Source organism: Podarcis liolepis (assembly GCF_965112155.1).
Source record: "Podarcis liolepis genome assembly, chromosome: 17".
Lineage (NCBI taxonomy): Eukaryota > Metazoa > Chordata > Lepidosauria > Squamata > Lacertidae > Podarcis > Podarcis liolepis.
In genome coordinates this window covers 33,386,216-33,411,240 of record NC_139571.1, presented here as the reverse complement: position 1 = coordinate 33,411,240, position 25,025 = coordinate 33,386,216, and the positions used below count along the sequence as shown (strand labels likewise).

Genomic DNA, 25,025 nt, shown 5'->3' with positions numbered 1-25,025 from the left:
AGCATATATTCAACACAAAAACAGAGACAATTTGTTGTTGGCAAAGGACAGCTAGACATATAAAGGACCCCATTACCTTCAGTAGCTTAGGGTCTCATCAAACCTAAATCCAGTCCTATTTGCATCATAAAATGAATGTCTGACTGTCCTTTAAAATACAGACAAACCTCGGTTGTCAAATGTAAACCATTTTGGAACCCTGTTTGGCTTCTGAAATGTTCGACAACCGAGCCGCAGGTTTTGATTGGTTGCAAGAGCTTCCTGCACTCAAGCGGAAGCCACGGTGGACATTTGGCTTCCGAAAAACATTCAAAAACCGGAGCTGTTCAGGAACCGAGATTTGACTGTACTGTGGTAGATCAAGGGCCACATCCCAAATATGTTACACATCATAGATGGTTGTGGAAATCATGTATGGAAGTCCTAGCTTCTTAATTAAAAATAATTGCTTTTTTTTTTAAGTGAGCCACAATCCAACCAAAACAATGCACATTTGAAGTCCCAGTGATTTCAGTAGAATGGATTTAAACAAGTACTTGACTCTCCCATTAAAATCAATGGTGCTTAACACTGACTTAATTATGTCATTGTTGGTGGGCACTTCCAGATGGGCGTTATTGTGGGATCAGCGCTTTTCATGCATACAAGGTTTTCTGCAATGTCCACACAATGTCACTGGCATCAAAATGCCAGCCTGCATTGCGGAGAGGTGTTCTTCGGCCAACCGTGGTCCATGAGGTTGGGTATAGCCAGCTTTTATAGGCTGTGGGTGGACTAGAGTGAATCCTGCTCCGGTCCAGTCTGGTCCACTTCCAAGCCCCATCCACCCAGTGGCCAGGGTGGTATTTGCTTTCCCTTTTATATTAATATATTAAAATGTTTTTAAAGATAAAAGGTAAAGGGACCCCTGACCATTAGATCCAGTCATGGCCGACTCTGGGGTTGGGGCGCTCATTTCGCTTTATTGGCATAGGGAGCAGATGTCCAGCTTCTGGGTCATGTGGCCAGCAGGACTAAGCCGTTTCTGGTGAACCAGAGCAGCACACGGAAACGCCGTTTACCTTCCCGCCGGCGCGGTACCTATTTATCTACTTGCACTTTGATGTGCTTTTGAACTGTTAGGTTGGCAGGAGCTGAGACCAAGCAACGGGAGCTCTCTCCGTTGCGGGGATTTGAACCGCCGACCTTCTGATCGGCAAGTCCTAGGCTCTGTGGTTTAACCCACAGTGCCACCCGCGTCCCTTTTAAAGATAGCTTCCTGATTTATTTTCACTAGGAGCACAAAGATTTTGCATTTTTAAATCCTGTATCTTCAACTTTCTGGGCTGCATCCAGTGTTAGTCATACTCAGAATGGACCAATTGAAATCAATGGGCATGACTAATTGATCCATTAATTCCAGCAAGTCTACTCTGAGTAATTCTTAGTTGGACACAACCTTCCCCTTGCAACAGCAGTCATCCATTTTAATACAAAAGCATACCAAATAATAGACTGTTTTTCCAATTCCAACTTTGGGGAAACTTTGAAGTTCATGTGAGCTTATTCTCATGTCCAATTCCTTTTGTTTTATTAAGCATTGATTCACCATGGCATCACTTTCATTTATAATGCAAGCATAACTCAAAAGGTTTATGTACGCCTGTTTTAGCTGCTAATAATCTGACATTTTACAACAAAATCCTTTTAAGAATTTCCCCTCGCCTTCCTCCTTATTTAGTAAGATCTCCATCTTTGAGAAAATGGAAGATCGTGTATCCTTGCGAATAACAGCTTCACTGGAGCAGAGTAACTGCAGACCACAACACCCTGGGTTATTGGCTCAGCTTTCACTGAGGTGGTTAACTTAGATCTGAGCTTTACCAATATTCAGATTTCAGGTAGGCCTTGCAGGGCCAGCCCAAAAAACTTGGCTTCCTAAGGCAGAAAAGGAAATACTGTCCTTCTAGTCAAGGTGCTGAGCAGTCAAATCTGGCCAAGTTATTTTGACACTTGAGGCAGAATTTCCCAAAATGTTCTTCCCCTAGGAGTAACAATACCACAGGAATAAATCAAACAACACAAAGCCAAAACCAGTTCACTCTGCCAAATGGTAGAATCGGGTCCTTTCAAATAAACAAATGCTCCTCAATGAAAACTAAACAAATCCTTGCACTCAGACCCTCCAAGTGTCCCCATTTTTCAGGGACAGTCCTGGATTTACAGAAGCTATCCTGGTTTATGATTTGATCCTGGAATCTCCCGCTTTCTTTAGGACACCCCTATTTTCATCAGAAAAATGTTGGAGGGTTTAGAGTTATCAAACATCTGAGCCATCTGAAGGGAAGTTTTTTAATGTTTAATGTTTCATTATGTTTTTATATGTGTTGGAAGTAGCCCAGAGCGGCTGGGGCAACCCAGTAAGATGTGTGGGGTATAAATAGTAAAAAATATTATTATTATTATTATTATTATTATTATTATTATTATTATTGAATAGGGTGTCCCTATTTTATCAGAGAAATGTTGGGGGGTATGTGCACATAGAAACTGAGCATACTGGAGAGAAGGATTATCTCTCTGTTCTCTTCCCATCCAGCCCCTTTCCCCTCTTTTTTTGCTTAACATTCAGCTTGAAGAAGACTTCTGATGAACTTGAAACCTTCTCACCACTTTTGGCTAGAGTGTCTACTTTGGATACCATACTTCAAAGCACATTCAAAGTACAGTGGTTAAGAACTTAATTCGTTCCAGGGACTTCCGGGTTGGCGCGAACAGCTAATGGCGGATTCCCTCCGAGCTCCGGAGGGAATCGGCTCTGCTGGGGACGGGTCTTGCCGCGACGGCGACGCGGGGACCCTCAAAAACCTCAGGCGCGGATGCCTGAGGACCTGGTGACTCGGTGGGCACCTTAAGCGCCCTCCCCGACCCATGAAGAGCCTTTTTAAAGGCTGCGGAGAGGGTACGGAGAGTGGCGTGGTGCTGGGAGTAGACCGCTACCCCAGCGGAGCGGAGCCGTGTGCCATGGCTGAAGAGCGCTGACTTTCTTCCTCAAATTTGGACTCAAAAAAGAAGCAACCCGTGAGTAGATTGGAACCTGGACTTTAAAATTTTGATCCGTAAATTTGGTACGACCGGGGGATGTGTTAAGGGGAAGTCCGCACCCCCCCTCCTGCAGATGATTTAAAGCAACAGCAGGAAAACTAAGTTGGAGAGCCTACCCTTTTGGGGTGAGTTTAAAAGGACAGTAACTTTCACGATTGGATGAAAGAAGTGTGGAGCTGGAGTGCAAGAGTGGTGTTTTAGAACTTTTTCTTTTGCCGTTTGTAATCCCCCCTCCTGGGCCCGGGAGAGTCCTGTCTCTGAGCCTGTGGAAGAGGAAAGGAGTTTGACAGCTGTCAAAAGCTGTCAAACGGGTGATTTAAAGGGAAAGAGCTTGCTACCTAAGATCTCTCTGGACTAAAATTGATATAAATTAACTAAAGTGTTTGGATACAAAGAAATAAATCAAGAGGAAAAGGACTGTTGGGAAAAGATTACTGTAACTAGATTCCCCCTAGGGGGAAGTCTGAGACATTACAATGGCTGTGGATGGAAACTTACTAGCTGAGCTAGAAAAAACATTCTATCTTGTGGGAATTCTACAAGAGCAGAGTCTTGTCATGAATAAACAACTTATGACCTTGACTGCTGGAATAAGCAGCTCTGCTGAAAGTATGGAGGACTTGAGTGAGAAAAAATCTGCAGCCGAGCGGAAAGAGATAACGCAAGAAGGAAATGAGACTAAACAAGTACAGGAGAAAGTACAGATGGAAGGTACAAATCAGAAGACCATACAAATGGATTGTAAACAAGAAGACCCTTGGATTATGTGGAGTATAAATCTGCAAAAGATCCGCAAGATGAAGGAAAAGGCCCCTGGAATACTGGGAATCCAAGAATTTAAAAGAAAGAAGAAATATGACTGGGGCCTTCATCTTTATTTTCATTCTGACTCTTATCTTTATTTCTATTCTGATTTGGAATATGAAGGATTGGTGGAAATTTTGCAGCAGTTGGTTTCAAGTGCTTTTGTGGGAAGAAAATCTGGCCTGACTGGGATACAACTCCTTCGAGATCCGAAGACCAACATGAAGGATTACCAACAAAACCGGCAGAGAGGAACTGAAAGAGATTTGAAGGCCTCGGACATGAGGAACCCAGGCTAAGAACTGTTATTTTGGACTTGTACTTGGGAAGGGACGGAAACCGGGGATGGGAGGAGGGGAAAACAGAATTTCAAAAACACTTATGATTTTGGGTTTAGTTAATAAGTTTTGTGTTTTATAAAAAATGGGAAATCGACGGAAGAGACTTTCGAGTCCAACTTAGGAAAGAACTTAATTTTTTATAAAAGATGTAATATTAAAATGGTAAGAAGATAAAATAATAAGTTGCTGATATAACTACGGGAAGTGGGATGCAGGAAGTGGGGTGGGGGGAAGTCAATGACCAAGGTTAAGAAAGTAAGATCTCTGAAATTGTACGTGTTCTCGTCTTTGTCTTTTATGTGTGTGTTGTGTTGTTATAAAAATCTGAAAAACCAATAAAAATTTTATAAGAACTTAATTCGTTCCAGAGGTCCATTCTTAACCTGAAACTGTTCTTAACCTGAGGTACCACTTTAGCTAATGGGGCTTCCTGCTGCCACCACACCGCCAGCATGCGATTTCTGTTCTCATCCTGAGGTAAAGTTCTTAACCCAAGGTACTATTTCTGGGTTAGCGGAGTCCGTAACCCGAAGCGTCTGTAACCTGAGGGACCACTGTATCACATCACTAAAGAATCCTGGGAACTGTAATTTATTCCCTCACAGAGCACCTTTAAAAACGGCACATGTGCTTTAAATGTATGGCATGTACATACCATGTACATGTACATACGCATCACACAAAAAATAGCACACATCTGAATGAATGCATCTGAAATATGAGCTAATTTATAAGTACTGAGCCACATTCACAAATAATTGCTATAATTTAAATAGAAATACATTGCCCATAGCGTGGAAGCGGCTGCTCAGACTGTTCTCCAAATGCTCACTTTTGATGGGCTTCTGCTCAACTTTCTGACAGTTATTTATCTTTAAACTGGGCTTTGACCGGACCGCCCTCCAAATGTAGGACTGTCCTCTGTTTAAAAAAGGAAATGCGGTCATAATAAAGTTATCACGCTTGAATTAGAAATCATATGGCTTTTCCACTACAGCAGAATAACTGCAAAAAAATTCTATTTACTGCTTCCTCTAGTTTAAGATAAAGGAGCACAATGATTCTATCTCACTTTGCCAACACAGCAGATGTGGATGGATAAGAAGCACTCTGACGTAAGGTCACTGCTAGAGCTGAGCATTAAAAAAAAAAATGTTCAGGTACAAAAGTTTTTTAAAAAAACTTCGCACATTGCCAGAATCCTAAACAAAAATGCATTATTCCAAATGTCCTTGCCACCTCATAGAGGTGCTTTATACTGCCTTATTCTGAAGAGAGACCATTGGTCCCTTTAGTTCAATAATGTCTATACTGAAAGGTAAAAGTAAAGGACCCCTGGATGGTTAAGTCCAGTCAAAGGTGACTATGGGGTTGCGGCGCTCATCTCGCTTTCAGGCCGAGGGAGCTGGTGTTTTTCCACAGACAGCTTTCCGGGTCATGTGGCCAGCATGACTAAACCGCTTCTGGTGCAACAGAATACTGTGATGGAAACCAGAGCGCACAGAATCGCCGTTTACCATCCTGCCACAGTGGTACCTATTTATCTACTTGCACTAGTGTGCTATCAAACTACTAGGTTGGCAGGAGCTGGGACAGAGCAACGGGAGCTCACCACCGTAGCAGGTATTCGAACCGCCGACCTTCCGATTAGCAAGCCCAAGAGACTCAGTGGTTTAGACCGTAGCACCACACGTGTCCCTAAAACCTCCATGACAGGTATTCAGTAAAAAAAAAAAAAGAGCTTCCTATGTTGAGCAGTATTGAAAATAGGGCTGCAAAAAACCTCCCCATACCATCAGGAGCACAAAGGACCGTGAATGCACAGCAAAATGGATGCCCAGAGGACGTCCTTGACTGGAAATGTGTGGGGCTTTAATTATTCGTCTAGTCTTGTATCTTGAAGGTCTTTCCTTTCCTTTTCAGTGCCCGAGTTATTCTATCATGTGGTGAATGGTAATTTCAAGTAGGATCCATGTCAACGAGAGGTGAGGATCCAGTGGCCCTCCAGATGTTATTGGGCTACAGTTCCCATCACTTCTGACCACTGGGTCTGCGGACTGGGCGCTGGAGACCAACAACAACAACTTGAGGACCACAGGTGACTGAGCCCTGATGTACACCATGTTTAAGTAGGGCTGCCACCTTTGTTCTGGCAAAACACAGAGTAGGACGGGGTGGGATGGTTGGGGGCGATTCCTTCCCCCCCCCCCATCTAGTGTTGAAATGACTTCAAAGAAATCCTTTACAATCTATTGCAGCCTAATAGGATGGCCCCTCTGGAATTTCTCTCTCACACACATAGATTTGTAACTCTGCCTGTGCTTGGCTGCCCAGAGTTTAAATACGTGACCGTTTACACACCCTTTCAAACACCTGCATTTGAAGAAGACCCCTAACTAGGCAGAGAGAGAGAGAGAGAGAGAGAGAGAGAGAGAGAGAGAGAGAAGACCTGAAATACAGGACAAAACTCTTATCGTACAGGACGTAGCACTTTACATTGAAATACAGGACAATCCTGTATTATATAGGTGACAGGTGGCCATCTTTTGCCTTCCTGTAAAGTTGTCCCTATGGGATGCGGGTGGCACTGTGGGTTAAACCACAGAGCCTAGGACTTGCCGATCAGAAGGTCAGAGGTTCGAATCCCCATGACTGGGTGAGCTCCCGTTGCTCGGCCCCTGCTCCTGCCAACCTAGCAGTTCGAAAGCACATCAAAGTGCAAGTAGATAAATAGGTACCGCTCCGGCGGGAAGCTAAACGGTGTTGCCATGCACTGCTTTGGTTCGCCAGAAGCGGCTTAGTCATGCTGGCCACATGACCCGGAAGCTGTACGCCGGCTCCCTCGGCCAATAAAGCGAGATGAGCGCCGCAACCCCAGAGTCGGTCACGACTAGACCTAATGGTCAGGGGTCCCTTTACCTTTAAAGTTGTCCCTATATGGTTGAATTTATAGTCAAGTATTTGAAAAGCACAGCTGAAGGACCCGTACAGGACAGGTGTCCTAACAGAGCGGGGAATGAGTAATACACCTCTGTGTGCTCTTTTACAAGCAGGATTTATTTATACCACACTTGACCTTTATAACAGAACTGGCCTTAAGCTGCTTTGCCAAGTGGCGCCTATTCTGTCAAAAGTGATATGCAAACTCCGATTAAGAGAGTGAAGGGGCATCGGGGGTGGTGTGAAACCTTTGCTGGAACTTCAATTCCCAACAGTTTCACACCTAATGGAAGGTCCCCGGAGTAAAAAGACCAGATGCTGGAATTCCTTATGTGTTGAAAGCCTTCCCTTCATCGAATGCTCCAGGCAGTGAAAATTAAACCTGACACCCAGATTTTTACACTGTCTCTTCTTGCTCACTACTCTGGTGCTTGGCATAAAGCAGGTCCGTTGCCGAGAGCAGTGGACTCTGCTCTGTGCCTGCATAAGTAGCCCTGGGCGGACTGGGTTTCATGCATCATTTCATGGTACGTGGCATCTTGTCAAAATGATTCAAGGGTCCAGAGTTCCTTGCCAAAGGCAGCTGCTTTCCCCACATACATTAAAGGAAATATCTTAATAATAATCCCATGAATACCTTTGATGTCTGGAAGGTAAGTCTGAAAAGTTTCTGAAGCCGAAGGCTTTTGAAGAGTGGCAATGCAACCTTGGAAACATTGCGCTGTTTGCCATCCTGCCGGGGCCACATAACACCGGTCCTGAGAGATCTGCATTGGCTCCCAGTACATTTCCGAGCACAATTCAAAGTGTTGGTGCTGACCTTTAAAGCCCTAAATGGCCCAGTATACCTGAAGGAATGTCTCCACCCCCATTGTTCAGCCCGGACACTGAGATCCAGCACCAAGGGTTTTCTGGCGGTTCCCTCATTGCAAGAAGTGAGGTTTCAGGGAACCAGGCAGAGAGCCTTCTCAGTAGTGGCGCCCGCCATGCTTCGGGATGCAGGCAGCTCTCCACAAGCCTGGGGAGCCCGGCGGGAACTCCCGCGGGCTCCCAAGGCTTGCGGATAGCTTCCTGAAGCCTGGAGAGCGAGAGGGGTCGGTGCACACCGATCCCTCTCGCTCTCCAGGCTTCAGCGAAAGCCTGCATTCGCCCCATAGGACGGACGCATACACATTTCCCCTTCGTTTTTGGAGGGGGAAAAGTGCGTCCTATATGGCGAAAAATACGGTACCCAATCTTCACTTATTAGTTCCATGTCCAGAATGGAAACCAACCCAGTGAATACAATTGGGTTTTGCTGTTGCTGTCACTTTTTGGACAACAAACACTTCGTAATTTCCCCTGCATTCACATTGCGTTTACTTTACGTGAATGGGTTAGAATGTTGACGTAATTTATGTATACAAATTTAATAAATAATAATAATTATTTATTATTATTATTATTATTATTATTATTATTATTATTGTGGGACATGTGACAAAGATGCAGTTAAAGGCATATGAGCAGGTGAAGAGGGGTTTTTCCCTCAGATCAGTTAGCAAACCCAGGTATTTGCAGTGCATATGAGGCTATGCCATCGCACCTACCTTGCCCTGCACGTGCTCCCCTTTTCCTATTCAGACCCCCCCCTTGCATGCAAGATCTTATTACTGTGACAATACCTAATACTAGAAAAGTCACGGAATGAAGTGTCCTCTCAGCGACCCGGCATGTCAGCAAAAGCAAACAGCTTCTGGGCAAGTCTGAACCATCAAACAAATAATCTGCTTTATATAGGTAAGAATAATCATCTGTAAAGGGGAGCTGGGATTATAGAGAGAAATATTGCTGAGAAGTTCACAGCATGTAAGCCGGCGTCACAAGCAAGAGAAATCCAAGGGCACCAGCAGCGCCTGAAGACACTGTGACTCAAAAAAAAAAAAAAAAAAAAGGGAAAGAGAAAAAACAGCACATCACCACAACCCCCTTTAAAAAAAATGCAAAGGAAGATAAAGACGAGACAAAGCCTGAAAGAAAATATCAACCTGAGAGAGATGCGGCTTGCCATGAAAGGAGCAACTTAGGGAAGCTTTTTAATGTGCAATGTTTTATTATGTTTTTATATGTGTTGGAAGCCACCCAGGGTGGCTGCGGCAACCCAGTCAGATGGGCAGGATACAAATACCGGTAATAAATTTATTATTATTATTATTATTATTATTATTATTATTATTATTATTATTATTACAGTGGTACCTCGGGTTACAGACGCTTCAGGTTACAGATGCTTCAGGTTACAGACTCCGCTAACCCAGAAATAGTACCTCAGGTTAAGAACTTTGCTTCAGGATAAGAACAGAAATCGTGCAGCAGCAACATGGCGGGAGCGGGAGGCCCCATTAGCTAAAGTGGTACCTCAGGTTAAGAACAGTTTCAGGTTAAGAACGGATCTCCAGAACGAATTAAGTTCTTAACCCAAGGTACCACTGTATTATTATTATTATTATTATTATTATTATTATTATTATTATGCCCAAGCCATGCTGAAGCTTTTGCTGTTACTTAACATAACCAATCTCTGTGAAGACGCCTGAATTATTTCATCATTTAACATCACAACAACAACAAAACCATGAAACTCAAAAGAGAAAATGCAGGTTGGAAAGGAATTGTTTTGCAAATGACCAATCCCTTTTCAAAAAAAAAAAAAAAAATTAGGTGACTTAAAAGAAAAAAAGAAAAACACTCTGTTTAGTAAATCGCAACCCTGAGACTTGCGGCTTGAGCAGCCAGGTCCCCTGCAGCGAGTGCACAGATGTCTTTTCAGGCCTAAATGCCCAAGATCTGAGGACAGGACTTCCTGCTGCAGTTGCTGCTGCTGTAAGGGAAGTAGCAGCAGGGAGTCTCTCCTCTCTCTCTCTCTCTCTCTCTCTCTCTCTCTCTCTCTCTCTCTGACCTGAAGCAAGAACTCTGTAAGCAGCTGCTGGAGGAGGAAGGGGCTGCTCAGTTCCTTTCAGTCATGTGGATATACTGAGAGTTAGCTGTGTGATCTGCAGTAGATCGGTAAGGATAGACCTGATTCCCCATAGTTTAACAAGAGCAGCAACACAACAGCCCCCTATTCCCCAGCCCACAATTGTACAGTGGTACCTCGGGTTACAGACGCTTCAGGTTACAGACTCCGCTAACCCAGAAATATTCCCTCGGGTTAAGAACTTTGCTTCAGGAGGAGAACAGAAACTGTGCTCTGGTGGCGCGGCGGCAGCAGAAGGCCCCATTAGCTAAAGTGGTGCCTCAGGTTAAGAACAGTTTCAGGTTAAGAACGGACCTCCAGAACGAAGTAAGTTCTTAACCCGAGGTACCACTGTATTCTGGTTTCACAGTGGCCCATGGGAGGCATGCAAGAAGGAGCTCAACACAACAGCCACCTCTTCACTTGTGATTCCCACCAATAAGGCACCCTGAATGAGGAAGTGGAGGTAGAATATAGCCTTGTCCTCCACTACACAACAATTTCCATTATTCCCTAGGAGGATGGAATGACTGCCAAGCCAGCTACACTCTAGAGAGGAAGATGCCTCCTGCGCCAGTCTTCGCCAAACTCGTGCCCTCCAAATGTTTTGGACTATGGTTGCGCTGGCTGGGACTGACGGGGACTGTAATCCGGAATATCAAGAGAGTACAGTAGCAAGTTGCCCTCAACACAGAATCATAAAATTGTAGAGCTGGAAGGGACCAACCTGCTGCAGTGCAGGAATAACAGCTAAGGGTTGGTTCACTCACACTTGTTCAACACTTGGCATCATCATCATCATCATCATCTATTATTTATACCCTGCCCATCTGGCTGGGCCTCCCCAGCCACTCTGGGCGGCTCCCAACAGATTATTAAAAACACGATAAAACATCAAACATTAAAAACTTCCCTAAACAGGGCTGCCTTCAGATGTCTTCTAAAATCAGATAGTTATTTCCTTGACAACTGGTGGGAGGATGTTCCACAGGGTGGGCACCACTACCAAGAAGGCCCCCTGCCTGGTTCCCTGTAGCGACTTGCATACAGGCACCAGCAGAGAGCAAAACCTACTGTTGGAGTTGACACTTGTGAATCAAAAAGCCATGAATGGTCAGTTGACTAGGCTAGGCCCCTAAATGTTCCCAGTCAATTAGATAGATAGATAAAACTTTATTTACATTAGCCAATGGCCATAGCAACAGTAAAACATTACAGTATACACAGAAAAGGAAATTTGATATAAGAGCACAATTTAAAGTCCTGAATCAGCAGCCAGTTATTGGCCCTTATTCTGATTACCCCTGTTATGAACCTAGCAACCTTTGCTGTTATCTGCTCATTTTGACCTGATAGAAGAAAGGACATTGTGGCAGTGGTTGAGCGCCCTGGGATGGTTAGTACGAGTGGGGTGATGATCTCGTTCCTCAGGTCTTTGTAGAGAGTACAAGACAGGAGGACGTGTGCCGCTGTTTCGGTGCTACCATCTCCACAGGGGCAAAGACGTTTCTCAGGCGGGATCTTTTGGAATCAACCCTCAAGTACCACAGATGGCAAAACATCCAGTCTTGCAAGTGTAAAAGCACGTCTATATTTTAGGATAATAAGTTTGTACAGATATGGGGCCAGAGAATCAAAATGGAGAGTGGAAAATGAATGTACCAAGGGCAGAATTTCCTTATAGTGGCCAGGTTGTTCTGATGCTCAATATCTTTTAGATGCTGACCAGTTAGACTGCTTGCTTTAGTAGGGCCCATAGTGAGTAGGTGTTGTGGGGATAGGCCACAAGAGTGAAGTTTTTGACCCAGTCAATTAGAGTATTAAAATATTAAAGCCTGACACCTCTTTCCCAAAGCCAGGGAAACTTTTGCTTGGCATAGGAATGGAGTTGCGATGCTCTGACAGGGCCTAAGAAGAAGAAGAAGAGGAGTTTGGATTTGATATCCCGCTTTATCACTACCTGAAGGAGTCTCAAAGCGGCTAACATTCTCCTTTCCCTTCCTCCCCCACAACAAACACTCTATGAGGTGAGTGGGGCTGAGAGACTTCAAAGAAGTGTGACTGGCCCAAGGTCACCCAGCAGCTGCATGTGGAGGAGCGGAGACACGAACCCGGTTCCCCAGATTACGAGACTACTGCTCTTAACCACTACACCACACTGGCTCTCCCTCACTGGCTCTTCCATCACCTTCCCAAAGCCCGTTTGGCTTTGTGAAGGAGTCAGCAGCACTGCCCTTGCAAGCTGTGACCTCTGGCCCTCCCTGTTCCCTGACGAAAAAATTTCCCCTATGTCACTGCTAAAAACACATAAAATAAAGACAATCTCCTCAGGTGCAGTGCTTTGCAACAGAAGCCGCTAGAACATCATTCTGTTGCAAGTCATCTATAGATTAGTCACCAAGGTGCAAAATCGGATGGAGGTGGTGATTCTGTGCCTGAGCAACGAGATTTGGTCAAAAGCGCACGTCACAGATGGAGCCTCAAAATGAACAAACCTCTCTTGAGAACGATTTGCCCAGAAGCGTGAGCCGGCATCACCAGCCTGGTGACTAAAGATTCTACCCTAGTCAGCTGAATATTCTGCCCACCGTCCATCAGTGACTTGGATATGGGTTTCCCTGGTGCAACTTGTCATCTTAAGTATTCAGTGGTACATTTCACACCAAAATTTGCAGGTGCTGCAATAAAGGGCACGAGGAACCAGCTGTTATTTCTACTCTATTCATTATTCATTGTTATTGCTGTGCCACATTGCAAGCGTCAAGATGAGAAGGAGGGGGCTGATTTGGGGGTGGGGGGAACAAGCAAACCTCAAAGTAATTGGATTAGCAGCTTTCAAATATAGGAAAGGGGGGCAGGGAGAAATTGTTCTGCATGGTCAAGGACGAGGCGTTAGAGGACTTAAAGCTGAAAGAGGTTGAGTTGAAGGAAGGCTATTCTAAACATAGGCGTACGTCATGAAACACAGAAAATTGCCGGAGGAAGCTGTGAAATCCCATCCATCAGAGATTTTTCAGAAAACAGGCGAGACAAACATCTGTCTTTGAAGGGTTTGGGTATTATGGGTTGATTAAATGCCTATATAGGTTCCTTCCAGGCTTTGAACTTTGCAATTCAGGACAAATACATGTTGCGTCAGAACTATACTTAAGCGGTAACCAATGTGGTGCCGTCCAGATGTTATTGGGCCACAACTCCCATCATCCCTGATTACTGACCATGCTAACTAGGGCTGATGGGAGTTGTAGTCCAACATCTGGAGGTGACCATGTTGGCCACCCCTGCTATGGTTCATCCGGCACCATGAAGGTTAGAATAGAAAGTGTCATCTAATATGTTCTATGTGCTTCTGATCCCCATTTCTTAATGCTGGTCATCGACCGTAATAATATAGATTAGAAAGTGCCATCAGAAAGCAAAATCTGCAGCCGGAAATGACATATGTGAACTGAAAACTGATTAAGTGGAAGACATAAAATAAACTTCCCTAGAAGCTGTTTGTAGCGAGTGGTTATAAGTAAAGTACATTTTGTAGCCTGGGCCTCTCAGATTTAAAATGAGCTTTAAATTGTGTTCCAATTCTGTTTCAGTTTTTTAAATTGAATTTTTAATAGATTTTTACTGTTTTATTTTGTATTTTAATGCTTGCTTGTTATTGCTTTGTGAGTTGTTGAGAAAAGTCCTGTCATGAGTTACATAAAAAATGCAAGAAATACACAAATCCGGGATCCAATCCCTGTCATCTCTTGGTGGAGGCTGGGGAAGACTTTGGGGAGCTGCAGATGGATAAGGTAGACCAGGGTTTCCCAAACTTAGGCTTCCAGCTGTTTTTGGACTACAATTCCCATCATTCCTGACCACTGGGTCCCACTAGCTAGGGATTGTGGGAGTTGTAGTCCAAAAACAGCTGGGCACTCAAGCTTGGGAAACTCTGATGTAGACAATCCTGAGATAGATGGATCGACGATGGTCTAGCTTGGTCTAGAGAAGCTTCCTTCAAAACTACAATGAGAAGCAGCACAAGATGTATTGCTATCCTGAGTGGCTGCACTATGTGATTTGAGAAATGCGGCTCAGGGGACCCTTCCGACTTGTGGAGAATGGTGGTGGGGCACAATTTATGGAATGGAAGCAGCTGCAAGGGACCTTTGAGGTGCCCCTGGTAAAACTCCTGGGGGATCAAAGTGGCCTGGTCTGAATATAGCTACACACATCTTCATCCACAGGTGTGTAGGGTTCATAGCTCTGTGGCAAAACATATGCTATGCATTCAGAAGGTCTCCGTTTGGGTCTCTTATCAAGGAATCATAGAATTGTAGAGTTGAAAGGTACCCCAAGAGTCATCTAGTCCAACCCCCTGAAATGAAGGAATCTTATTTCCTCTTCAAATAGTCTCAGGTAACCAGGCTGGGAATTACTTGTTCCTGAGGCCCTGAGGAGCCACAGACAACGGGCAATATTGCGGTGAGAAGACAGAATAAGTTTGCAGAGCAATGGGCTAAGAAAGACCATCAAAGTTAGGTAGGCGGTTAATTCACCACCTATGTGTCTCCTGAATCTCAGTTTGGGGCATATCTCTTGATTGGTTGCGATTCGTGCAGAGATGCAACGGGCAGCCTCCTCTGTGGAAGGGCAGTTCTGCTGCATGGCTGCATCAGCAGTGTCTTCAACCACACCAGAGAAAGGCAGTGGGCAGAATTACCTGCAAGTCCAGATCATTGGATGTAGCAGGCAGTCCCCTCAGGAACGTTTCATCCCTACATTTTAACAGAACACATCCATTCGTTTGCAACACACTAGGATGCACAAGACAAGAACGCCATTTGGGAATTGCTTCCTTGGTGTTAACTCCCCCGACTTTCAAGTGATTCCCGAGTCCTGTATGTGAGAACCCACTCACGATAAAAAGCGAAAATAGGCAGGTTTAAAATGCAGCAACACGGCAGACGCTCACTCTTTCTGTAATGCAACCTAGCGTAGCTATATTGTGAGAGGATCAGATATGTAATTGCAAATGCAGAGAGGGCATTATTTTCCCCCTTCTGCATATATACACCAAAACAGCCCCCTTTATCTTTTTATAGTCATTTTCCATTAATACTTTATAAATGAAAAATACTTACTGGATGGATAATCCTTTCATTATTGTAGCTTTCTGCATCGTGTTTTTTGTATGTTTCAATCTTGGCGGCCAAGCTTACACAATGGGAGTTAACTGGTTGGGAAAGATTTGTACAGGATGTACTATAAGGATTATGGTTTTATCCCGTGAATCCAGATGTTAATGCTGGGAATAATGTGCTGACCACTGTATATTATAAGATATTTAGGCTGGGTTGTTGATTCCCTTTTTGAAATCTTGGTTTATTACTCTATACAAAGGTAAAAGACCCCCGGGTGGTTAAGTCCAGTCAAAGGAGACTATGGGGTTGCGGCGCTCATCTTGCTTTAGGCCGAGGGAGCCGGCGTTTGTCCACAGACAGCTTTCTGGGTCATGTGGCCAGCATGACTAAACCTCTTCTGGTGCAATGGAACACTGTGACGGAAACCAGAGTACCTATTTATCTACTCACACGTGTATGTTTTTGAACTGCTAGCTTGGCAGGAGCTGGGACAGAGCAATGGGAGCTCACACCGTCACAGGGATTTGAACTGCCAATCTTCTGATTGGCAAGCCCAAGAGGCTCAGTGGATTCAACCACAGTGCCACCCGCGTCCAGCTAAGAATGCAATCCTATCTTGCCTCTTGACTTGCCAAGCATATGGAAAGCCTTCAGCCAGGACATGGGGTTAGACCCAAAGGTACCCTTGAACTAGGAGGAAGCCTTTTCTGCCCATTAAAATGCTATTTCCAATTTAGGGCTCATCCAGACTTCCATTTGTGCCCCAAATTTAAGCATAGGGTCTGCGCTTTTTCCAATATAATTTCCAATATAATTATCGTCTATTACCAAAATCCCTATTACCAAAATACAATCATTTATCATTGTCATTCTGCTGCTCCTATCTCGAATCCTGTCTGTGATTTCATTTATTTGTAGTGCTTTTCCAAATAGTCCAGAAAGGGCCTCCATTCTTCTCTTTTTAAAAATATATATAATAATTTTGATCTTTTAATATTGCCATTTCTGCATAGCCCATAACTGGCACAGGTTGTTGGGCTTTTTTGCCTTGCCACTTTCCCCAGGAAAACCCACTCTTTGATACAGAATTGGAACAAACAGTAATTCAGGTCTTTTGAAGATTGTTGTTTGCTCTAATTCAGCATTAAAGAATGTCATGCTTTCACAGGGAAAGCACGGTGGGGGGAGGGAGTTCTCAGACATGGAGCTTTCAAGAATGAACCTGTGCCTAGAAGGCAGGCACAAAAGGAAGTCTGGATGAGCTCTTAGTAGAAGAGCATCTCATGGAAACTGGGAACCCATATCCAGAGGAGTCTGTCTGCTTATGCCTCCCTTTGTGGAAGACTTCACACAGGCTCATTCTCAAGACCTTGTTATGGGCCTCTGGAATTTATCCACTGCTTCTCATACAATAACCAAGTAACATAACCCCTGGGGCACTGGGCCAAAGCACTGTGAGAGTTCTTCAGGAGTGGGGGAATTATGATTGGACTCCAACTCCCATCAGCCACAGCCAGCATGGCCAATGGGCAGAGGTGATGGGAGCTGTGGTCCCGTCACATCTGGAAGGGCCATAGCTTTGCATACAACAATCCGCAGAACAAGACTAATACATTTTCTCAAAATTATTGAGATTTGTGCCATTGCTCATTCCAGAGAGACAACCACTCAGGTATTAAATGATACAGCAAAAGGCAACACCTTTACATGATGGACTCTCAGTCTTGCCTCTAGGGGTGCCATTTTCTTTCCTGACAATCTGTGTGCCATTGTGTACCAACAGTGAATAATAAACCAGAAGCTGCAACCTTTCCCCCATCCTGGCTCTCCATGATGCTGTAGCCCACCTTCTGAAGAAGTTGACATCAGATTGTTTCTGCACTGGTTGCCCATTGGCTTCTGAGGCTCTGATGGATGCACTAAAAATCCTTATGCAATCTAGGCCCAGCTTGCCTAAGAGAATTCCTCTCTCCTGATGAACTGTAGACGGACATTTTTCAAAGTAGACTGCCTGTGTGCCAAGTCAAGACGACTGAAGACACGCAGAGAAGCGTTATGAGAGGCTCTACCTCAACTCTGAAATTCTTATTTCCTGGAAGAGGGATAGCAAACCTGGCGCCCCTCCAAATATTTCTGGACTACAACTCCCAATCACCCTCCGTGAATGCCGTTGCTATTTTTCCACGACTACATGCAGCAGATGAAAGCTGTTGCTGAACTGTGGCTACATGCAATTTCCAACGTGGAAGTGATTTCAAATATAACTGACCCTGCTCAGATTTGCCTCTCCAGACAAAGGGGAGGAAAAAGAAACAGACACACACCAGTTGCATACACATACAACTTATTTTGCATCACTTGGTCCAGAGTGGATACAGGCAAAGTTTGCAAATTTCACCAGGATCGCTGCCCTCCAACAGCTTGTGCAACCCTTTCAACAGAACCACATGAAAAATACTGTCAGCCAAGCAGTCTTCTTGCCTTGCTGATTAGATTTTACATAGGGACACAAGAAACTGCCTTTTGTCTGCAGTTCAATTTTAGATCCCCTGGATCTGGGGGTGTTTCAAAATAAAGATTTGCAAGGACATTTGCTTGTGCTAGATATTGGATTTCCTGGTCTGCAAAAGACACTAAAAGGGGAAATTGTCCAAATTCCCTTCTCGCAGGGCCTTCGGCCAGATTATGCAGCCAATGAACCAGGAGCAAGGATTACAAAATCTGGCAAAATTACAGAAATCAGAATGTCTGCAGCTATGCCAAGATGGAACACTTGTTTAAATTAAATTCACCAGTGTAGCTAATTTAATGCTTGCTGCTAGATTATTTTTTTTGTTGGCTGGGTACCTTTTCTTTTCTAGTGATTTTAATGGTCATTAATTAACTTTTATTATCACTGCTATTATTGGTGTTAGTTCTGCTTTTAACTCAGCCTTGCAAATAAATGCTTACAATTTACTAGCCCACTTAAAAAAGTGGTAGCCTACACATGTTCAGTTGTGACACTTAGTTCTCTTTAAGTTTATATAAGTTTTCCCCAACTTGGGGGAACCTTGTTGCCAGGAAGAAGCTCTCTTATTTACCAGAGATAGGTGGCTATTTACAAATCTGTTTTAAGTTGGGCTGGGGATATCTTGAAATTGTTATAAGCAGCCTTGGAGATCTGTTTCTGGCCTGAAAGGTGGTTTAAACCTTTAAAAAAAAATAAAGCCAATCTATTTTACAAATCAAAATTCAAATATAGCACTCTTTTAAATGAGTTAAAGGTAAAGGGACCCCTGACCATTAGGTCTAGTTGTGACCAACTATGGGGTTGCGGCACTCATCTCGCTTTATTGGCCGAGGGAGCCGGCGTACAGCTTCCGGGTCATGTGGCCAGCATGACTAAGCCACTTCTAGCGAACCAGAGCAGCGCACGGAAATGCCATTTACCTTCCCACCAGAGTGGTACCTATTTATCTACTTGCACTTTGACGTGCTTTTGAACTGCTAGGTTGGCAGGAGCAGGGACCAAGCAACGGAAGCTCACCCGGTCATGGGGATTCGAACCGCCAACCTTCTGATCGGCAAGTCCTAGGCTTTGTGGTTTAACCCACAGCACCACCTGTGTCCCTAGTCTGCAAAAGAAAAAAGGTGTACTAGCCTGCTGAATGCTGTCCTCTCCTCCACCAACCTCACCATCATGGAAGTCCTTCTTGCTTCTCTCTAGACTACAAGACTGGTGTCAGAATGTTCAGTTCTTGCACTGTAGCCTTTAAGAGGGAATTAAAATTGGGCAGCAGGAATCATGATGTTCCTGTTTACAGTTGCATATATTAATGTTTTATTTGATATAATGTAAGTCTATCTCCACCCCCACTAGATCATGGATGGAGAACCTGGCAGGAGCTGATGATAGTTGGAGTTCAAGCACATCTGGAAGACCACACAGGTTCCCCATCCCTGGCCAAGATAAAGAAAGACTTTTAACATGGAAGAAAGTGTCTCATGTTCATTTAGGAGCATCCATTTCCCCAAGTTACCCCATGGAAAATGCCAAACTTTCATGTCAGCACAAAAGAAGACTGTGAAAAGTGACAAAATCTTCTTTCCTTTTTGGTTGTATTTCAGGCATTTCAGTCACTCCAAAGCTGCTTCTGAACAAGAGTTAATACTTTGAACCGTGTGAGAATAGGAAGGCCAAGAGAGTAATGAAGCTTCTTGACCTCTTTGCCCACAATGTGCCATCTTGAGTACCACTGAATGCAGTAATTATTGGAAACCTCAGAGAGAAATATCTTCCCCTGGAAGAGTTTTAATGAAGTTATTAACTGTGCATCCAAAGAAAGCCACACAGTGGATTTCAATACATCTTGCATTGTAAGGATGTGTTTAGCCCGCCCTGCCTCCCAAACGATAAGCCATTGCAGAGATTTAAACACGGCTTTACTCAAAGCACAAAATAACCAAACCAGAGAGTTAATTTTGCTTGGAAGGAAATGCCCCTTCCACAATTATCCCCTAGATCAGTGTTTCCCAAACTTTTTTGGGCAACGGCACACCTGTTTACTGAAAAAAAATCTCGCGGCACACCACCATTAAAGCCCCGCCCCGTGACGTCAGCGCGCAGCGTCACGCCGGGAGGGACGCACGAAAGTGAAAGTTTTTTCCCTCCCCCTTGCCGGGGAACCTCCAAGCTTTGGGGGTGGGAGGAGGCAGCAGAGCGAGGGACTGAGGGACGGCGGCAACTGAGGCGGCGGCGGCTGTTGTGGTGGTGGCGGCGATAGCGGGCGGAGGAGGGGGCGGCGGCGGGGCTTGAGGAGCCGTCGCCGGGAGTTGCTGCTGCTGTTGTTGCTGCTGCTGCCCGGACATGCCAGCCTCCTCCTCCTCCGCTGTCTCGCGCTCCTCCCTTTTGCACGCGCTGCCCCGCCGCTCGGCACCACCACCGCGGAGCCGCCCCCGGCTCGACGCGGATCCTCGCTGCCGCCGCCTCTCACCGCCCGACTCGCCCGCCTCCCTCCCACGGCACACCAGCCAATGTCTCACGGCACAGTAGTGTGCCGCGGAACACCGGTTGGGAAACACTGCCCTAGATTTAACTCTCATCAATGGAAGCAGAGGTCAACGCTCCTAGACATCTCCAATAACCCACTTGGGGATAAACATGATAGATTTGTGCCAAAAGAGAGTTTCGAGGTTTGTTTTAAATTTCAGGAGCAGGTGCAGGAATTTGTCACACAACTCAGATTTTCTATCAAATGGTTTCTAACATCTTTGACAATCCACTCCCCTCTACCCAACCTGGAACTACAACTCCCAATATCCCTGACCATTGACCGTAAAGGCTGGGGCTGGTGGGTCTTGGAGGCCAAAACAAATAAGCAAATGTGCTCCAAACAAACAAACTGGGACCAATGACTAATTCTTGGCAGTGTCATATATTGATAAAGAGCTGTTCCCCACGTTCTGGACTTAAGAGGGCCAACTGTCTAGTACAGCCCTCACTACAGGACTGATAGATTTGGTAAAAAAAAATTAAAAAAAATCTGAAGGTCACCAAGTTGATGAAGGCTGATTGAGAACACACAGCTGGTTTATACCAGTCTCTGTAAGAAGGGAGTTTTGGCTTAGTACTGGGGGGGGTTGAGAATAACTTGAAAATGTTTTAAGTGCCCATGCCCATCCCTCCTGGCCAAGCCTAATCCACAACTGCTGCACATGATCCCAGACAGCTTTTGCCATTACCCTTTTTCTCTTTTGCAACCCCCACCCCACCCCAATAAACCTTGTTTGCTCCAACATTATCTACTTTCTCCTGAGATCTCTCAGGGGAAAAGCAGATTCCGCCAAAACATATTACAGAACTGAGTTATTGTTGCGGAAAGCTGTCACCAAAGATTGCTAGATACAATCCACGTTTGGTAGTGAAGGTGGAAGATTCTACTAGGCCAGGGACACGGGACACAACAATATTCTGAAGGTGGCAACTACTGTATTTTTCCGTCTATAAGACGCCCCCTATTTTTGGGAACTCAGATTTAAGAAAATGGGCAAAGATATATCCGTGTATAATATGCCCCCCTAATTTTTCACTTTATTTTTTAAGGGGGGAAACCTAGACTTATACACGGAAAACTGCGGTACCTCCAATATATTATCACCTTCCAACTGTTGCTAACTCACTACCACCACTCCTCCTGTTACAGATTTCTGCCTTGCACAATCTGTCTGTCATGGTAATTTGCAGCCTGTTTCATGGCAAGGCAGAAATCTGTAATTTTCAATGACAGATTGTATGCCTGAAGAAAAAGTATCTTGGGACATCTGCTTCCACACTAGCTGTTTTAAACAAACAAACAAGCAAGCAAGCAAGCAAGCAAGCCATATTTTATTCACTTGCTTGTTAGGCGGGATCTCAAACAACATCATGACTAGCCCCTGAGCCTATTGCATTCCATGATTTTCTGTGTCGTTTCCTTGTTTTCCCGAAATCTGATTAATATTGCAATGCCACACTGCCTAGTGGGGATTGGCAAAGTACTGTTAAAGCTTTCTGGGGTCTTAATCAGCCCATTCCTCCATTCAGCTTCTGCCTCTAATTGCTTCCTGTTCAGTGCAGTGTGGCATCAGCAATTGCCCCAGAACTAGTCAGTCACTGCCTCATGTATTTCACAATTTAAACAGAGGAAATGGGTAGCGTGGGGACAAAACTGTAACTGAAGCCCCCTGCCAAGCAGGGAACAGGAACCAACTAATTAAGGAGCAACTATCATATATACTGCTACCACACCGTGCTGAACAGGAAGCAATTAGAACTGGAAGCCACAAGGAGGAATTAAAATTGTGGAGCAGCAACAGAACTTAATTTTGATTAAACACAGATGGGTGGTGGTCAACGAGATCGGAACTGACAGATAATATAGCACTATATTAAGAAGTTGGAACCACCTTTTCAATTCCATTTCAAGTTGATTGTAGAAAAGTAATGTCTCAGCAGTATCAAAGAGCCTTTGTATTGAAACAACTTAGATTGTATCAGAAATTTAAGCAGGAGTCAGGGAAGGCTAATAATTGCTGCTGCATAAAATGAGGACTCCCCTGGAAATTGTAGCTCCATCAGCTATAGCTGAGGTTTGTCAGTATTTTCATGGTGTTAAGTATAGCAATTGAATACTATTCAGTTGCATTGTATGCCTTATCTCTGACATACACTATTTCCCAAAGACATTTTCAAAGGCTTTCATCTGTTATCTCCGGGAGACTTCTGAGTAAATAAAAATAATAGTAATAATAATTCCCACACAGACCAAACAAAAATATGCTGATGCCAGTAGCACACAGGTTAATCCAAAAAAAAAAGCTTGGGTTTCAAATATATACTTTGTATGGAGAGAGTGATCCACTTCTGAGAAATATATCAGTCATACAAAAAGAGTGAGAAGTAACAAAGATTTGAATTGTCTTTATTGCCCTCTCTTCCCGTGACAGAAGGGAGATTGCATGGAATGTGAAATAGGTTCCTTCAAATTTTAGACCAGATCCTAGCTATTTAGGCATTGACTCTAAGCTGATTGCCTCAAGGAGACGGTTTCATTTTCATTAATAACAGCCAGCAGAGAGAGGATTTTCATTGTGGCTATGACATGAAAGGCGAGAGAAGGGAACTTCCTTTCTTCCCCGCCATGGTCCCAATAAAAATCACAGAGACACAGCTGCTGTCAGCTACCCCAAGACAAAACTCCCAGTGGATGCTAAAGGAAATTTCCCTCTTGGGACTGACAGCAGCATTATCAAGGGCAAGTTTATCCCTCCCACCAATGGTGCACCCATGTTTTCTTTCTCCCATACGAATAAATAGCTGCCATTCACTCATATAAGGAAAAAACAAACTGGCCACAGCATCGGGCAGCTGTCCAGGCAACCCCGAGTCCATCCAGTGAACATCTGGGCCTTCAACCAAAGATCCACATCACTTGGTTTGGCCACCGCGGAATGTGTTGGGATACCCTACTTCCCAGACTGCGTCAGGAATTTGTGTCTAGCGAAAGCGACAGGAAGAGTAAGAGGCCAACCAAAACAAAAAGTCTATAAGGATTGGAGAACCTTTAAAGAATATTTAGAAAACTATGGAATAAAAGGAAACATCTTAGCAGAATTAGACTGATCCCCGTATTGTATAAATATAAGTTTGTAGGTAGGTAAAAAGAAATTATATAAGAAATATGTAACTGTGCGGTATAAAGTACTGGATAGACAAAGTACAGTGGTACCTCAGGTTAAGAACTTAATTCGTTCTGGAGGTCCGTTCTTAACCTGAAGCTGTTCTTAACCTGAGGTACCACTTTAGCTAATGGGGCCTCCCACTGCCGCCACGTCGCCGGAGCTCGATTTCTGTTCTCATCCTGAAGCAAAGTTCTTAACCTGAAGCACTATTTCTGGGTTAGCGGAATGTGTAACCTGAAGCGTATGTAACCCGAGGTACCACTGTACAGTGAGATTAACTGGAAGTCAGTTTTAAATTTCTTTTCTATAAATTTTATAATTGTGTTTAATACCGGGAGTATATATGATCATAATTATATTAATCTTCTTATATCTTATAGTGTGGTGGTTTGTTTGATTTTTCTGTTATTTGTTTGTTTGATTGTATGTATGTTTGTTTACTTGTATGTACATCTGTTTTTCATAAATGTATTTATTTTAAATTAATAAAGATATATTTAAAAAACAAAAAAATGGAATTTGCGTCTCGTGTCCCGTCAGATGTGGTTGTGTTTCACCTGGGCGAAAACGATCTGGTTGTGCTGGTAATTACGGACTTGGAGTAACTCCATGCCATGCACCCTAACATTACCATCCTTTGGTCAGAATTTATTCCATGTTTGCAATGGCGGGGTGCCCTCAAACCATCCAGGCTGAATTACACGTTGGAAAAAAATTAACAGGGCTATTCGCTCGGCAATCTTGCGTCTTGGGGGCCGAGTTGTGAAGCATCTGGACATTAAAACCTACAGAAGGGAACTTTTTAGGCCTGACAGAGTGCACCTTACTACCACAGAAAATGAACGCTGGTTGGACGACATCAGGCATGGCCTCCTAGGTTGTCGGACTGCTAAGGGTTTCTTTCAGGTGTAGGTAGTCTTGGTGGCGAGACCACAATTTTGCAGTCTCGAGTGGCAGTTATAGACCTTGGGCGGAATCCTTTAGTCTATCTTCCCTAAATGGGAGGGGAGGGCATGAAGCGGTGACACACGCCTCCCCGCCTGTGGCGGCGATCCCAGGGTTCCCCGTTAAAGGGGTTGTGTTGAGGGGAGTCACTGGCCATACGCTGAAAGGTTATCATTGTGTTGCGGTGAAATGGGGGGCGAGCTCTCTGCTTAAACATATGTCTTCCAGAGCCAGCCCAATCCCCAGACAGATTGGATAAACCTGACGTGCCCCAGATCCCCAGCTGGGGACTGGGAGGAATGAACACCCAACGCCTAAGCCAAGGTCTTCCTACATATGAAAGTTTAATAAAGTTGTGGCTAATTTTAATCCGATAACACATTGTCATGAGTCATTACTTCACCCGGGTGTCGCCTGGGATCAGGGGCTCTCCACCTGGGCACGCAAATAGCTGCCATTCACTCATATAAGGAAAAAACAAACAGGCTTGTGGGCATCGCTGCACCCATGGGTGGCCAGGTTGCTGACCCCAACAGTTGGACTAACCCCACCCACCACTTCTGGCTATGATTGGCCAGGCCTCTTCTACAG

General features: G+C 44.4%; 1 protein-coding gene across 1 annotated transcript in view; it reads right to left on the bottom strand.

The window, feature by feature from the left end:
* Positions 1–25,025, bottom strand: part of LOC310696222 (neuronal acetylcholine receptor subunit alpha-7-like) — a 110,523-nt gene that overhangs the window by 48,423 nt on the left and 37,075 nt on the right. The gene's annotated exons all lie outside the window — the stretch shown is intronic.